Genomic DNA, 18150 nt, shown 5'->3' on the forward strand with positions numbered 1-18150 from the left:
GAACCGAACCATTGAAACCGTTAAATCGTGGTTTCGCAGTTCGGTTCGGTTCAAACCATTGTCGATTGTTAGTTCGATCCCCACAAACAATCACGACCTTCTCATTTTTTGCGTCGTAATTGTCAGCCTAAGCCTCGTTCGTTGGGTTATAGCTGACCAAAAACCCTTTACTGTCATGCATTGATTGTGTCGCCCGAGTTGGTTCCCCTTGAGCTCCTCGATTTCTCCTGTCATGCCACCTGTTTGCCTCACCTTAACAACCATGACCCACAATACATAATGCAATCAATGCATTGCATTTTGCAAATTCTTGAATGCTAGTTCGACTATGCTCTTTGCATGTTCTGCTTCCTATTTTGCAATGTCCAAGTTCAACGGACTTTTCCTTTGAATCGGAAAGAAAAGTATCCATTGTCTGTTTTTATGAACAAATTATCAAAATGTAGTGAATAAAAGAACATGAAATACTCATCAAATAATGAATAATTACATGGATGATATGTACTTGCCATGAAATGGGTGCAATGGAATCGAGTAAACTTAACAAGGGTTCCTTTATATGGTGTGGTAATTGTCAAATTCATGGATCAATAGAAAGTGTTCTAGATGTGACATCCACTTTCATGCATATCCATGTAGGAAAATTTTGGATAATTCTAGATGGAATGGCCACTTTCCACATGGGATAGTTGAGCAAGATAAATGACCACCACATACAATTGGTATTTTATGGTCATCATGAATATCGAGGATTTTAGGACATTAGCCAACCATAAATTGTCAAAGTAAAAATGAAAATGTTTATTTTAATCCATTATTCTCATTATGTATACTCTAATCCTATTGTTTACGAGAGTATAATTTTAAATACTTGAATGTATCTAGTGGACCTTGTCTCTTAGATTTTCGTGAGTATGAACTATTTAAAAACATTTAACCAATCAAAATTACATATAAAGTAGAACTTTCTTGTTAATGCAGTTGTAGTTTTATATCATACTTGTGAAGCATATGTCCTTTTTTTAAGAAAAATATACTATATTAGTATAGAGGTAATTATACCCGTTTTTAAACAAATAACCACTCCACCTTGTCAAAAAACCTCCTATAAAATATATACATTTGTCCCATATGGCATGAAAGTCAAAGCGTTTTAATTTTGCCTCTTGAGTGTCACCCTTTATGTTATCCAAAGAACTTATTAGTTTACACACAATTTTTGTCCAAATCCTTGTGATTGTTTGAGGTGGCATTTCCATCACATTTCAGGATATCTTCAAGCCCTTTCTTCACCTTCCAAATATGTATCAGTTCCAACAAACAACAAATGATTACAATATAACTTGTAGCATTTCCAATTGATTCTTCTTTTCCAAAGCCATCTACTCTCCATAATTGCTTGATCACTATTATCGGTCATTTTGGTGCAACTTGCAAAAACAAATTCTTGTTTACTCATTCTCCTACTTGTGTCTATTTTGAAATAAAAGCTCAATATTGCTTAATTCCCGTTTCCCATTGTGCTTAACATTTGGTCCATTCACACGATGGATCCCTTTCCTAGAAATGTGACAATAATGTTGAAGCACAGTGCATATTGATCATTTTCTATCTATAACTTCCTTTTTATCCATTTGCCCAAGAGTGTACATTATCTTCCGCATTATTGATTCGCAATAAAGCTTGCCTCCATATATGCATCACATGTTTAGTAACCAAGTTCTCTATAAACAATTACAGTGGAACCCTCATCCTCCCCTACTACTATAGTTTATTTCGATCATTAACTTGGAACATAATTGGGGCATTATCGAAAAAAATCATTCTTGGATAAATGACAACATTCCCATCTAACTTAACAACAAAATCATCACCATAAATCTTGTCAATTGTTGACATATTTACCTAGTTGTTTAAACTTCTGTCAAACCTAGAAAATGCAAAGGAATTATGCATTTTTCCAAAAGATGAGAAGTGCTAAAGAGTTATGCAATGTCCCAAAAGATGACAAATGTCAAGCATCCAACAACCCTTTTTTTTCTTTGAAAGCTACTCCTTGGTATTATAAAAACACAAGAAAGAGGTACAAAAGTTGGAGAAACAAAGACAACATCCAAATCCCATAGACCCATATGATGGTCGATGTAATGTTTATAAATGTAAAGAAAAGAGAGTGATTATGTGCAGCGGAAGAGATGTGTGTGTGTGTGTGTGTGTGTGTGAGAGAGAGAGAGAGAGAGAGAGAGAGAGAGACCTCGACGTATATAGAAAACAAACAAAGACTATATTATCAAAATCGACATTACAAGAATGACCAACAATACAAATAAGGTGGGGAGGTGCTTATATAGTCACCTTCTCTCTATATTCTCTTTCTACAACAACCTCTTAACTAAAGGGAGGTGGAGACTTAACTACACTATGTTGAGAAACAACACACTGAAGATGTGTAATAGAACTATAAGATTCTATGACACACTAGTTACTAAAGTAGGTGGTGGGGTGTTCACACACTAGGGTTTGTTCCCATATTAGGGAAGTTGAGTTTGATTCTCAACATGCCCCTTCAAACGCAACTTCCGGACGCCGAAAAGTTGGTTTGGTTTTGTCTTCGATTTGGTCAAATCGACTTCAGCTTTTTGTTTTCGAATTATTTCGGCTTGGCTGAAACCGGCTTCCGTCTGTCGGCTGCTTTTTGCTGCTCCATGATATGGTGCCGCTGCCAACAAGTGTGAATACAAACCCGGGCATCGATCATCTGTCTGCTTTATAACCAGCCCAATCGGCATTGGTATATCCTTCGAGTTGAATCAAAGTGCTCGATTTGTAAAGAATGCCGAAATCCATCGTCCCACTCACATTGCGTAACACAGTCCTGATGAATGTTTCGAGGTGCCTGCATAAACTAGCTAACGAGGCCGACGGGGTAACTGAGGTTGGGTTGAGTAATGTTGAGGTAAATTAAACTGTCGACCAGTTGACAGTACTGAGTTGGCTCACACTCTTCGGTTCCTGAGTCAGCATCGAGCTTAAGGTTACGATCGAGAGGGGTAGCCACGGGCTTACACTTTGTCATCCCAAATTTGAATAGAAGATTGAGAATGCAATGTCTTTGGGAGATTAGGATGTCGTTGCGAGTCAGAATTGCTTCTATTCCTAGAAAGAAATGGAGCTCGTTCATTTCGAATCGGTCGGAGAGTAGTTGTTTAGTATTTTCGATGTCCTCGAGATGCTCCCCTCCAATGATCAAGTCGTCTACATAAATTATAATGATCAACTGTCCTCTGGAATCATTCCGGACGGACAGGGAATTATCGATCAATTTGGTGAAGATACTGTGTTATCTTCGAGTGCCATGCTCTCGATGCTTGCTTGAGACCGTAGAGAGGCATTTTGAGTCGGCAGATAGCAGTCGGATGCGTACTCGACTCAAAACCAGGTGGTTGCACCATGTACACTTCCTCGTCTAATTCGCCTTGGAGAAACCTATTCTTTACATCCATTTGGTGGAGGTGCCACCCTTTTGCTATTGCAAGCACGATCACGATTCAAATGGTAGTCATCACTGGGGCAAAGGTATCTTCGTAATCGATCCTGTGTGCTTTTGCCACGAATTGAGCCTTAAATCAATTGATGGTGCCGTTGGCATTATGCTTCACCTTGAATATCCATCGACAACCAATCGCCTTTTGGTGGGGTGAAGAAGGGACGAGACCCCAGGTCTCGTTTTTGGAGAGCGCTTGCATCTCCACATTCATCGCTTCGACCCATCACGGGTCCTTCACGGCTTCGGAAAACATTTCCGGCTCTCGAACTGTTACCACTTTCATCATAAAGGCATAATGATAGTGACGGGAACTCAACGCTCCTTATGTCCAACGCTCGGCCACAACCGAGATTCTTCTCATACACAGAAAACGGGAAACAAATGCACGACACAAAGGAGAGAAAAATACATAGGAGGTTTACGTGGAAAACCCCAAACTAGGGGAAAAACCACGACAGCCCACAGGCTGCAAACTGTCACTATGTAAGAATGTACAAACAATGAGTTCACGGAGGCAACGACCTCGTGCTAACGATCTTCGCCACAGGCGGCGGTTACAACAGAGGCAACGACCTCGTTCTCTCTCTCTCTCTCTCTCTGTACAGTTACACACACTGATCTCGTGCAAAACAGACAATGACAACACTAACAAAAAGTTTGCCCTAAGTCATATTTATACTAATATGACTTTTCGGCTATTTACAAATATAGCCTCGATGGACTCTCAGAAACATATTTAGGAATATGTCTCTTCATCCGGTTCATACCGGGTCTGCGCCATCCGGCTCTCCGTAGCCGGGTACTCCTCATCCGGTTCATACCGGGTCTGCACCATCCGGCTCTCCGTAGCCGGGTACTCCTCATCCGGTCTTCACCGGGTCTGTATCATCCGGCTCTCCGTAGCCGGGTACTCCTCATCCGGTTCATACCGGGTCTGCACCATCCGGCTCTCCGTAGCCGGGTACTCCTCATCTGGTCTTCACCGGGTCTGTATCATCCGGCTCTCCGTAGCCGGGTACTCCTCATCCGGTTTCGGCCGAGGCCTATCGGCCTCGGCCGAGTTTGTTCATCGGCACTATTCTTCTCCCTTCCCATCCGGAGGGACTTGTCTCCCAACAGATAGGGTCTGTCGTCATTGTAGCCAAATCAGCTTACCACATTCTTTTCTCAGGTGGAACGACGCAGTGATTCATTGGTCTTAGTGTGCACTTTCTCGGCTCCTGGTGCGACCGAAAAATCTAAACCACTAAACTCATTGTCGACTAAGTGTTCCAATTCGATTCCTTCCGAGTCATTGTACTCATGCATTTTGGCCTTCCCTTTGTCCATCTTCAGACTCGGTTGCGACGTGCTTTGGTCACTCGAGGGCTCCTTTGGTCCACTAAACCTGGTTGAGACTGGAATCTCTTCGAATGTGAGCCTTAGTCGGTTGTCCTCCTCCGAGTCTATATCAAAATTGGTTTTGATTGGATGATCGGATGGAGCCGAGTCGACCGAATACCAAGATGTCGATTCATCGAATACGACATCCGTACTCACTCATATCTTTTTGGTGGATGGGTTGAAGCACTTGTACCCTTTCTGTTCGAGCAAGTACCCCACGAGGATACACTTATCCAATTTTGGGTCAAGATTTTGCGGCTTTCCATCGGGAATGTGTACGAATGTGATCAAGCCGAATATCCGAACATGGGACAAGTTCGGCTTCTTTCCGTAGAACTTTTCGATTTCGTCCACTAAACCTAGTTGAGATTGGAATCTCTTCGGATGTGAGCCTTAGTCGGTTGTCCTCCTCCGAGTCTATATCGAAATTGGTTTCGATTGGATGATCGAATGGAGCCGAGTCGACCGAATACCAGGATGTCAATTTGTCGAATACGACATCCTTACTCACTCGTATATTTTTGGTGGATGGGTTGAAGCACTTGTACCCTTTCTGTTCGAGCAAGTACCCCATGAGGATACACATCTCCAATTTCGGATCAAGCTTTTGTTGCTTTCCATTGGGAATGTGTATGAATGTGATCAAGCCAAATATCCGAACGTGGGACAAGTTCAACTTCTTTCCATAGAACTTTTCATGGGGGGTGAGATCCTGCACTCTGAATGTTGTGCACTGGTTCATTAGGTAGACAACCGTTGTCATGAAGATCCGTCACTACGCGCGGATCGTGAGGCGGAACCACCGGGGTTCTGGACCAGAAGGATTTAGAGTCGATACAAGCTTTGGCGAGAAAGTACTTAAGATAGATTGGGAAAGAGAGAAGTTGAGATTAAACGATTGAGAAAGATCGATTGAACTTTTTTTATCTTTGGATTTAAGAAACAAGTTACACCATCAATTTGATAACGAATTCCTTCTTCTTAATTTCATAATAAAAAAAACCGTGTTTTTTCTCCTCCCCCTTTCCTCTTTTATAGATGCTCTCATGCATATGATGCATGTGAGGGTACAAGACATGCATAAATTGTATGTTTGCCATTTGGCGCTTAAGTATTACATGTGGTGTATGATAACCATGTCACTCATTTTAGCTCTCATGTATGAGAATTTACATGTAAAAGTACAATGATAGAAATATAATTTCAACTAAATAGCATGGCTTAATGGTAAGCCAATTGACTCCTAACTTGGAGGTGCAAGGTTTGAATCCTTACTTGCCCTCCTTGTATATGTAAATATGTATATATATTTATTTATCTAGTCGCCGGATACCGGCTCCATCGCCGGTCCGGTTTTGGTTGGCCAAAACCCTTTACGAGTAGCTAGCCCACCTCCACTCTTAGTTCTAGTTACCTTGAACTCTCTATGCTCCACACATAGACACAAAGATAATATTTTTTGCTCCACCTTATATATGATGAGAGCTGTATTTGTCGTGCCTATGTGGGATATCTCACAATTTTCTCTTTTCCTTTCACAAACTTTATACCCTCATATCTTGACATTTAGTTGTCCGTTTCTCGTGTAATAAAGTGCATTCAAAACCTCCATCATTTTGTACTTAGATATTAAATCTATTTAAAATGTTATCTTCACAATTATTGTACTATGTGATTCATACTCGATTTCGTACGTTTTATGGGATTTTCACACTATTGCCGAAAATCTTCACGACATCCCACCCCCACCAAACCGCACGTCCTCCGGTACGTGCCAAGAAGAGAAGAAGTGAGATTTCGGCTACGATGATCAATTAGATTCCTCCATGTCTTCATTTTCATCCGGTCTATTATGTTCATCGTCGAGGTAATCGAGGTCAGGATCCTTGTCTTGTCTTTTCTTGAAAAGCTTTACTCTTTTTCCCGCAATGGGTACAGCCAACCTTGATCCATCTAGTTCCGCAAGGTAGTATGTGGCATTATCGTTGGCACTTGTCACCACATACGGCCCGAACCATCTTCTTGCGAACTTCCTTGTTGTACTGTGTTGATTGTCAAGGGTGCTGTCGTAAACCAAAACCCAATCCCCTTCTTCAATCTTCTTGGGACGAAGTCGATGCGTGTTGTCGAACCGAACTTTGTTCTTTACTCGGGCTGCCTTCATCATCTTTCGCGCTTTTTCTAAATCTTCAGGTCTTCTTTCAAGTTGCCTTATCCGCGCCGCTAATAACTCTTCTCGGCTCATCTCGTTCTCCCACGGTATCGCTACCCATGAGGCGATCGTCCTTTCGATGGGCATAATCGACTTTTGTCCATACATAAGCTCCGTCGGCATATACCCTGTCACCGAGCTATGTGTCGTTCTATCGGCCCACAAGGCATAGGGTAATAGTCGTGGCCAATTCCCGACTCGACCGTTGCATGCCCGTACGATGGCTTTAACGATAGGTCCATGCCCTCGCTCGATCTTCCCATTTACTTCCAGATTGTAGGCAGTCGTGAGAGAGAGCTTCACGCCTAGTCTTTCGAAGAGCTCCGTCGCTTCGTGCGCGTCCAACTCCCCTCGGTCGGCCACTATCTTCCCTACACATCCAAATCAGCAAACAACATCTTCAAGTAGAAATTTGCAAACGGCTGAAGTCATCTTATTTGTCAAGGCTCGTCCTTCCACTTGATTTGTCAAGTCTTCCCTTGCCAGCGGTAAGTACTTCATTTGTCCCACTCCCATTGGCATCGAGACCAGATCCACCATCCATTTGAAGTGTATGGTGAGTGGGTATGTCGGCTTTAACTCATCACGATGACGTATATTTGAATATACTTGGCAAGTTTCGCATGTGGACACGAAATGGAGTACATCTTTGTACATGCTTGGCCACCAGTACTTCTCCTTCAACTTTTCGAACGTCGCCCATGTTCCTCTATGAACTGCCCAAGCACTCTTGTGGAATTCGGTCATCAGCGTCTCTTGCTCTTCTTTCTTTACCACCACTCGACGTGGTATTCCTATCCTTCTTTTTGGATGTCGCCAAAGGAATCCTCCCTTCAAGAAGTATCGGTAAGCTTTCTTTCGGATTCGTAGGGCCTCCTCCTTTGTCAACGAAGCATCTGCCGTCAATGTTCTTAGGAATCTACCGATGAGTAATCACTCTCCTTCGTACTCGTTCTCGTTGAAGGTGTGGAGGGTTTGCGTGTCCTGGTCTTCCGCCGACAATCGAGCCATCTTGAAAAAGTCGAGGGCGACATCTTCATCTTCCGAAACCATGTTACTTTCATTTGAAAATATTGCCCTTGACAGCATGTCAGCCATGGCATTCTTCTTCCCTGCAATGTGACGGATCTCTGGGTTTAAAGACTTGATGTAGGCGATCCACCTTAGCATAGCAAGATCTGGGGTCGCACATCCCGAGACCATTCCGAGAATTGGGAGACAATCTGTCTCTATTATCACTTCTGACCCGATCAGGTAATCTTTGTCCGTCTTCACTGCCGACACAATACCCCAAAGTTCCCGCTTGACTTGGGCATATCTTTGTTGCCGTTTGCTGAGAACCTTTGCTCCGAACCGGATGGCATATCGCGCATTATCTTCACCTTCTTGATTGATGACCCACCCGATTCCGGTTGGGCTCGTATCTACGGTCACGTAAATTGGTTTCCCTTCGGCATAGTCGGCCTTCCTTAGTGCCGGAGCTTCAAGAAACAGTTTCTTTAATCTTCACATCGCCTCTGTGTGCTCGTCTCGCCATTTGAACTTTATTCTTTTCTTTAGTAGTCCATATAACGGTTCGGCAACATGAGCGTAGTGAGGAATCCATATATGATAAAACGCGCACGCTCCAAGGAACCTTCGAACCTCTATTTGGTTTTCGCATTCTTCTTTCATGTCTTGGATTGCGTTCACTTTGGATGGCAAGGGCTTCCGACCGTATGCTCCACACAAGTGACCTACCACCAAGATCTCCGGTTGTCCGAATGCGGATTTTTCTCCCGAAAATGTCAAATTCGCATCTTCGAGCCTTTGAAGCACCTTCTCGCAATCTTTCATATGATCCGCAACGAACTTTCTACAACCTTCCTTATCTTTCGATTCATCTTTCTCCTCATCCGAACATCCTTTTATCGGAATATCATCCAAGAATGGCATTGTGATGTCCGGAATGCAATCCTTCAATACTTTATTCATGGCATTCACCATATGAGCCACCGAGTTCATTGCGCCTTGGGGTAAGGTACACATCCGCACAAGCCTGATCGGAGTCCTCATGGTTGTAATGTCCCGACTGTCGATCGCCAATTGGAATTGGTCATATCCAGAGTAGAGATCGCCAATGGAGTAGATGGACCGGCCCGCAAACGCTTCGGCAAATTCGTCCACACTCAGACCGATTCCGACATTTTGAATTGTCACCTTGTTGACGGGTTGAAGATCTTGGATCAATTGCAATGATCCATTCTTCTTCGGCACCGTGAACCACCTATTGGAATAAGGAGCATTCGACGGTTCTAGAATTCCCATACTCACCTTCTCCTTTAAGAGCTCGATCAGCTTCGGAAGGTGTGCTCTCGGAACCGGTATCGGTTTCAAATTCCAAGGCACATGAGGCACCGTGAAGATCACCATCGGCTCTATAACCTTTGGGTCGGCGCATCCGATTTCTTGTGGGAAGAATGCGAAAGCCTTCCCATGTCTCTCAAGCATATCGCGAAACATTCGCTCCTCTTCAGGGAGAAGGAAATCCTCCTTTCCAACTCGTGGCTTCCCCTTCGTCTCTTTGGTGAAGACATGACCTATCTTCTTCAGATCTCTTAAGCTTGGATCATTAGTGACTTCCTTCATCTTTTGCCAGCTATCTTCCGGTAGCGGAACCGCAACTGACTTGATCTTCTTATCCACCGTTTTATATTTCATGTTGATGTCAGCTTCCTTCATCGAGATGCCACGACGGTATTCATCGATGATAGTGTACATGTTGACGGAGTTAACCGAAATCACGCGTTGGTTGTGAAGATAGCTCAAGTCCACGACGTCCTCGATTTCGCCGATGGTGTCGTTAAATGAGGCTTCTTCCATAATATGAGTCACAAACTCTCCTTCTTCTATTATGTTCTCTTCTTTCAACATCTTCTCGAATTCTTGTATCCGGCGCTTGTGCTTCTTGTCGGGTAGTACTAGTTTACATGCGCCACTACGTGTGACACATGTTGCTTCTCCTTGCAATCCACGCACTCTTCTTTCTTGTGGGGTCTTGTGATTGCTCGGACTATTTGTGCCCCATGCTTCAATAGTCCGCTCTAAAAATCCGAGGATTCGCCTCCGAGACTATCTCGATTCCTTTCATGATTGGCTCGCACCGTTAGGAATTGGACTGATCTTTGGTTGTCAAGACTCTTTATTCGTGCGAAGGCTGCTCCATTATCGAACACTTTGGTCTCCATCCGAGATGATGTGATATAAGGTTGCCCTAGGATGACAAGATGCGACGCCGATTCTTGTACGAAGAAGTGTTGATCCATCTCCACATCCCCGATCGTGACTTTGACATTGGGACAAGCTCCATACAAATCCTCCGTAGACTTTGTTGCCGCGCGAATCTTCCATCCGTGGTTTGTATTGATTGGCCATCTTCCTTTTTTGTAGAAGTCGGCTGACATGAGGTTGATCTCCGAGCCGTGGTCGATCAAGGCTACCACGATCTCTTTCTTCTCCCCGATCTTCACCGGCGTCTCCGTTGTCGCTCGTGCCCAATGAGGTCGAGTGTAGTGGCTGTCCACCATATCTTCATCGATTTCGTCTCTTGCCATCGTTATGGCATTCGTTTTTGCTTTTTGCGGCTTCTCTTCTTCCTCGTCCGATTGTTGTCTCTTTCTCTTTACAAGGTCCACGATCGTGTCATGGAACTCCTTCTTGGTAATGCCAAGCAATTCCCTCAAGGACAAAGTTACGTGGCTATCAAGAACTCGTTCTTCGAGAATCTTCTTTAGGTCCATCGTCTGCTCTATGTCGGACCTTAGCTTATAGGTAGGTATAGTCCTTGTCCTTCGAGCGGGGTCTTCGACACCAACCTTCACGGGCCAAACCGTTTCTTCAACTTATATGCTTGGCTCCCCTTTTCGGCTTGATTCTCATTCCTCCGTTTGTAAAGGTCGACTCGTCTCCGTATCGTCCTTCTTTTTCGCGTTCCTTGTTTCATGTCTTTTTGATGGGCCTTGCTCTTCTATTCTCTTTCTCTTTTCTTCGACGAACACCTCGTGGTTGTCGCACATCACCTCTGCGAGTATGGTGTTGTCGTCCACCGGATCCGACCACCCGGTTATGCTTTGCACGTTTCGGTCCGCAAGCTCTACCTCGTTCGATGTGACTTTTCCCTTCTTCTCATATTCGAGAACGGAAGTCCAAAACTTTGCTCCCGCTCTAGCAGCTTCAGTCTTGTCTTTCCCGACTCTTATTCCGGCCAACGCAGCATAGTGCATCGCATCCACATGAGTCGCATCGGCATCCTCCATAGATTTCTTCATTCCTCCTCTTCCGAAATTCACCCGTAGGGGTCTTCTAGTCTCGCTTGAGCAGATCATGTTGTCCTCTATGTATACGATATTTTGTCGAATCGCCTCTCGAAGGCTCGCACAATCCCTTCTCTTGTGGTCCATGCTATCACACCACACGCATATAAAGGGTTCTTTTCCTTTAGGGCCCCGACGATTCATGTTGGCTAGTGTGACCTTCTCGAACTTCTTCGCTAGCTCTTCAATGATGTCGTCATCAATCTTGTTTTCTTCCACGTTACTTTTTCTCAGCGGCTCATCTACTTTCGGCGGTCTTGCTTTCTCCGTGGTAGTCGGTCCCGTCAAGTCGGTGTCATCAACCCATTGGCGACGCTTGTCGAGCCTATTGCATGCCCGCTTCACCGCGATCCAGTCCACTACGAGCCCATCTGCTTGGGTATCATCTTCGAGAAGAGTACCCAACTCCCGTCTATCCTTTATGTCCACGGCCTTCAAGAAGTACAAAGTCTTGTCCTCTTCAAGCAACACTTGGTCTGTATTGGGGAGACGACTAAACATCTGGTCGAATTCGTCGTACACCCTCGAGACGCTCATCTTCTTATTCTTCTTCTCTATCCACTTCATCAGGGCATGTCGAGTCATCCTCGTTGAGTCTTCAGTCACGAACTCTGCTAGTATCGTTTTCTCGAACTCGGACCATGTTGTCTTACCTTCTTGAAGCTCGATGACGCGTCTTTGGATGTTGTTGGTGACAACTCTCTTGAAGCTTACAATTTGACGTGCCTCGGACACGTCCCTCTGATTCATCTCCCTTCTATATGCATCAAGGAACTTCGTAACGTTCCTTCCATCGAATTGGCCCTCGAGCTCCACGACACGATCGACAGCCTTCTCCACGCTCGCGTCGTTGTCTCGAGATCTCATCATTTGCTCGACGATTAGCATCATCCTTTCGAGCTCTCCTGCTTGGTTGCTTGAGGACGCCATCTCCAAGTATTAATCTCGACTTGATCCTTCCTACCGCCTCTTTCACGTCTGGTTCACCACTTAATTATGTCATGAAGATCCGTCACTACGCGCGGATCGTGAGGCGGAACCACCGGGGTTCTGGACCGGAAAGATTTAGAGTCGATACAAGCTTTGGCGAGAAAGTACTTAAGATAGATTGGGAAAGAGAGAAGTTGAGATTAAACGATTAAGAAAGATCGATTGAACTTTTTTTATCTTTGGATTTAAGAAACAAGTTACACCATCAATTTGATAACGAATTCCTTCTTCTTAATTTCATAATAAAAAAAACCGTGTTTTTTCTCCTCCCCCCTTCCTCTTTTATAGATGCTCTCATGCATATGATGCATGTGAGGGTACAAGACATGCATAAATTGTATGTTTGCCATTTGGCGCTTAAGTATTACATGTGGTGCATGATAACCATGTCACTCATTTTAGCTCTCATACATGTAAATTCTCACACACATAGACACAAAGATAATATCTTTTGCTCCACCTTATATATGATGAGAGCTGTATTTGTCGTGCCTATGTGGGATATCTCACAATTTTCTCTTTTCCTTTCACAAACTTTATACCCTCATATCTTGACATTTAGTTGTCCGTTTCTCGTGTAATAAAGTGCATTCAAAACCTCCATCATTTTGTACTTAGATATTAAATCTATTTAAAATGTTATCTTCACAATTATTGTACTATGTGATTCATACTCGATTTCGTACGTTTTATGGGATTTTCACACTATTGCCGAAAATCTTCACGACACCGTGTTTGCCACCTCAGCCCAATACGATTTCGACAGGTTCTTTTCATTCATCATTACTCTTGCCACCTCCAATATATGCCGATTTTTACATTTGGCTACTCCGTTTTGTTGAGGTGTGTGTCAACATGAGAATTCTCGGCGAATTCCTTACTTTCGGAGGTATGCTATAAATTCGCCCAAGAAATATGCCTTGCTCCCATCCAATTGAAGGCATTGAACATGCCAACCGGTTGCCTTTTTCAACTTCATTCTTGAACTTTTGGAAGTGTCTGAACACTTCGCTCTTTTGCAGCACAGGGTAAATGCAAGTATGCATGGAGAAGTCATCGATGAACGTCACATAGTAACGACAACCACCAAATGTTGCCTTCTGGACCGGTCCCCATACATCTAAATGAACTACATCCATAATCCCTTTGCTCACGTTCCTCTCTTTCGGGAACGATTGTCGATGTTGTTTGCTGAATAGACAGGCTTCGCATACACTTACCATCTCCTTCTCAGTAAAAGTCGGGAGTCCGATGACAACTCCTTTTGACTGCATCCCTTTAAGTTTTTGGAGATTGATGTGGCCGATTCGTTTGTGCCACAATTCGATGTCAGTGTCGGCTTTCCGACCCTTGGCATACATAGCCGATTTCATCTCGTGAGAATCGAAGATGAACATTCGGCCTTCTCTTCGATCACGAGCAATAATTCGGCCTTCCTTTTCGATGACACACCCTCCATTGTTGAACCGAACTTGCATGCCTTGTTCGACGATCTGGCCGACCGAGACCAAATTCTTCGTTATTGTCGGAACCTGCAAGACATTTTTTTATGTAGGTCTCATTCCGCTCTTTGCCAAATGGGACATTGCCTACATATTGAATGAGGTGTATTGTGTCATTCCCTGTTTCACCATAGTCGGGTTGATCAGGTTTTTGGAGCTCTTGAAACCAATCTACATGGGATGTCATGTGATTTGACGCACCCGAATCAACAAACCAAACATCTTCAGGACTAGAGGTGTTGGTCGAGCACGATTCCGTCATCGAGTTCGCGCTCTATCGCATCAGGAACATTCCGCCACAATTGTCGTAGTCGGAATTCGAGGCGTAATTAGTGAGTTGTTGACTTGTGAATGTTGTCTCACTTTTCTTTTTTTGACAATTTGCCTCGTAGTGGCCGAATTTGCCACAATATTCGCACTGAATAGAGTTGTTATGTCGGTTGGGTCCCGCATGATTGCACCACCTTCTACCCGAGGCTCCGCCTCACGAGTTTGTGGCTTCTTGCCGACAGTAGAAGTTATGCTCATGGGACTGCCCTTTATTGTGTTGGCCTTGGCCGAATCGGCCTCTTCTGTCATGACCTTGTCCTCTTCCTCCATCTGAGTTCGAATAGAGCATGTGTCCCTTTTGCACATTGCTCCTCGCTTGAACATGATTCTCTTCAATTAGTAACATTGACTGAAGATCAAAGAAGGAGGGAGGATTCGCTCTCTCGAGAACGACCGATCTTATTGCACCAAACCGAGGTGCCAAGCCTCCGAGGCATATCTGCACCATTTCATCGTCATCAATGCTGACATTTATCGATCCGAGGGCGTCGCACAACTTCTCTGATTTTCAAGGTGTAGCTACCAATTGACATGTCCCTCTATTGAATATTGTTCAACTCCTGCCAAAGTTGAAGTTTGCGACCAACCGTAATTGCTATGAAGATTTTCTTGAGGTTCCCCTACGTCTCCTTCGGCATTTTTGCCTCTTGAATGTAGCCGAGCATGTGGTCATGTACGCACGACGCAAGGCAGTACAAGTACAACACACTGCTAGGTAGTCGGTGTGTGTCAAGTTGGGTTGCGTTTCTTGCACTCCTTCGATGTAGCCCCAATAGCCTTGGGCGATAAGGTATTGGTGCATCTTGTACTCCCAAGATTCAAAGTTGTTTCTGTCGAGCTTTTCGGTAGGAAGAGCGCTTCCCATCTAGGTGTTCATGTTGACTCTTCTCTATGATATGGATTGTGCAGAGGCTACTACAACAATCGGCCGGTTCTTCGTGAACGTAGGCTTTAACGCAACACACGTGAATAGGCTTGGATCATAATACCAATCGCTATGATACCAATCTCCAAGACTACGATGCTCTACTCCTTCCAAACTGCAGATCATCACGGAATGTTGCCTATACCACCAACAATTGTATGAATAAAAACTAACAAAGTTAGCACACATCATTTCCCAAAATGATGGGAAGAGTATGCATCCATCTTATCTTATCCCATCTTCCCTAAATATAAGCATTGAATCCCACAACCTTTTAAAATGCACTTGCTTCCTAAAAATAGCATGAGAATTCCCTGTAAAACTTTCATATTGGCCATGTAATGTATGGCCATGTAATGTATGAATGTATTGGCCATGTAAAACAATTACTATAGAAACATTGTGAGGAACATTGTCAAAAATAATGCACATCGCGCCTTCCAAATCACCCAAATCAAGGTAGATGAAACTGTCTTCCAAATAATATCATCCCTAATTTGCAACCTATCAATCACAAATGGTTGAACCATTTGTACAAGGGGGGAACTATATGAAAAGCTTTCACCATATCCTCCTTTTCATACAACAACAATTGTCCCTCTAGAATGCCCAACTTGACAACACCCCAAATGATGGCAAATGATCACACAATTAACTTGTATCAATACCAGGAGACATAAAACTCTCTTCCATACTTGCTTAATTTTAGGACAAGACCACACAACATGCTTAATTGATTCCATCATACATCCACAACCAAACCCACACGAATTAAAATCTATTTGTTGTAACGAGGCCCGAACAAGTAATGCATAATGCATTACCAACCAATGGAAAAACATCATCTTCTTGGGAATATTCATACTCCATATCTAGTAAAGAGGCCCCATTTACCAACCACAAATTTGTAGCAAATGGCAGATGCAATTTCTTACTTAAGAGCAATTTTCGTCCCAACTTAACATAATATTGAAAAAATTAGATAAGTTTATTTTGAGATGAAGAAGAGGGGTCGTTTCCATAGATAATCTAATGGATCCCAATGCATGTCCAACAATGACTTTTTTTAAAATATCCATAACTGTCAAAATAACATACTATTAGAACTTAGAAGGAGGAGGATCTAAAACCCAAGTTTTACTTGACTTCCTAACCACTCTCATCGGAAATTGCATTGTTGTTGGCCATATTGGAGATTCAACATCAATAATCTTCCTTCCTCAGATACATCAAAATAATAACATCCTCATTAAGATGTTATTCATTTTACTCCTTTAATAACACCAAACGGTGTAAAGTATCCAAAACAAACATGCATAATAGAAGGTGACCAATTAGAGAGAAAAATCCCTAAAGATGACTGAATAACATCAAACATAGAAACTAAAACCCCTACAAATGGAACCATCGATTTCAGAACTATGAAGATGAAAACGTAATTTTCCCAAGAAGCAACTATGGCAGTTATATCATTATCCAATGCAACCTTGGTCGAGTTCCAAACAAAAAACCTCTTTCGTAAAAAAAAATAGAATTTCAAATCAAAGGTTGTTGCAACAGTTCTTCATTTGAAGATGGAAATCTACAGATCAATAAGAATTTAACAACATCCCATGCTCTACAAATATTGGCCGTAAAAGCATGTATCTAGCTTGTCTTAAATTTTGACAAAAATGTCCATCTTAGAGATGACTTCCAAGGGCCACCATTAGACGGTTTAATATCAACAAAACGGTTTAAAAGAAACTCCGACCATAGACCCTAAGTAGGCAACATAGCTCTAACAACAAATTTTGCCAAAGGAGCCTTACATTGACTATTTGGATCTACTAAACCTAGACATCCATCAGCCTTCTACTTAGAGTCCAAGCATCCAACAACCTTCTACTTAGAGTCCATGCATCATCACTCCACCTTCGTCACTCTCATCATTAGGATCCTCAACCATATCAAAGTTTCCTAATACACACAAATGATCAACGACCTGAAATGCACTATCAAACCTATTGGATCCCACATATGTAATTGGGAGTATCCAAATGCAAAAAGGCAACCTTTTTTTACCAACTTTGTCTGCAACATGAAGTTTTTAGAGACCCTGACAAGGGGCAAAGGAAGATGTGTTTCAGACGGTTCTAACTACATATGTGGTCTCATGGAATGCAATGATGATAGAGCTTATAGAACATGGATGTTTCGATGAAACACTAACTTGTTTTCACATGTTATAGATTGACGGTATGGTCCCCGATTCTAACACCTTTATATGTGGTCTCCTAGCTTGTCATAGCAAAGGTGTTATTGGCAAAGGTTGAGAGTTGTATTCATGGACTATAATTATCCTTATCTTGCCAAATATCATCGCTTATATTTGGTCCTTTCTTTGATGATATATACTTGTGGAGATGGAAATTATTATATACTATTTGTATAGTGCCTCTGGCCTTTTTAATTTTAATACTATGGAGCATATTTTTTATGGAAAAAAAGGCAACCTTTTTATTTCTATTGCTTAGTGAAGTGTAAGTCTTTGACTTTAATACATGCTATTAAGAATGATATCAACATCTATTAACCAAGCAAAATTATAAAAAAAATCCAACTCAATGCTTGAAGTAAGCAATGCAATTGAACATTGTCGTCAATGAAAAATGTGTCTATTATGATATGTTTTATGAACCATAAGTAACAAACATAATAATTTTGTTTACAAAATCATATCCCAATTGGTTTGATAAGTCTTGGATGTTCCCTAATCATCATCTCTTAATGCTAAAGGTCACAATCTTGATTGTCAACGCGAACTACTTTGAAATATTTTATGAACCCCATATTAAATGTGTCTTTTAACATTGTTTGGATTTGACCCCATTATAGTCATTTATTTATTCAAATCGAGTACGTCGAGT

The sequence above is a fragment of the Azolla caroliniana genome, unplaced genomic scaffold, assembly GCF_043228905.1.
Source record: "Azolla caroliniana isolate FFs.n. ecotype wild unplaced genomic scaffold, voAzoCaro1.0.p SCAF_20, whole genome shotgun sequence".
NCBI classification, from domain to species: Eukaryota; Viridiplantae; Streptophyta; class Polypodiopsida; order Salviniales; family Salviniaceae; genus Azolla; species Azolla caroliniana.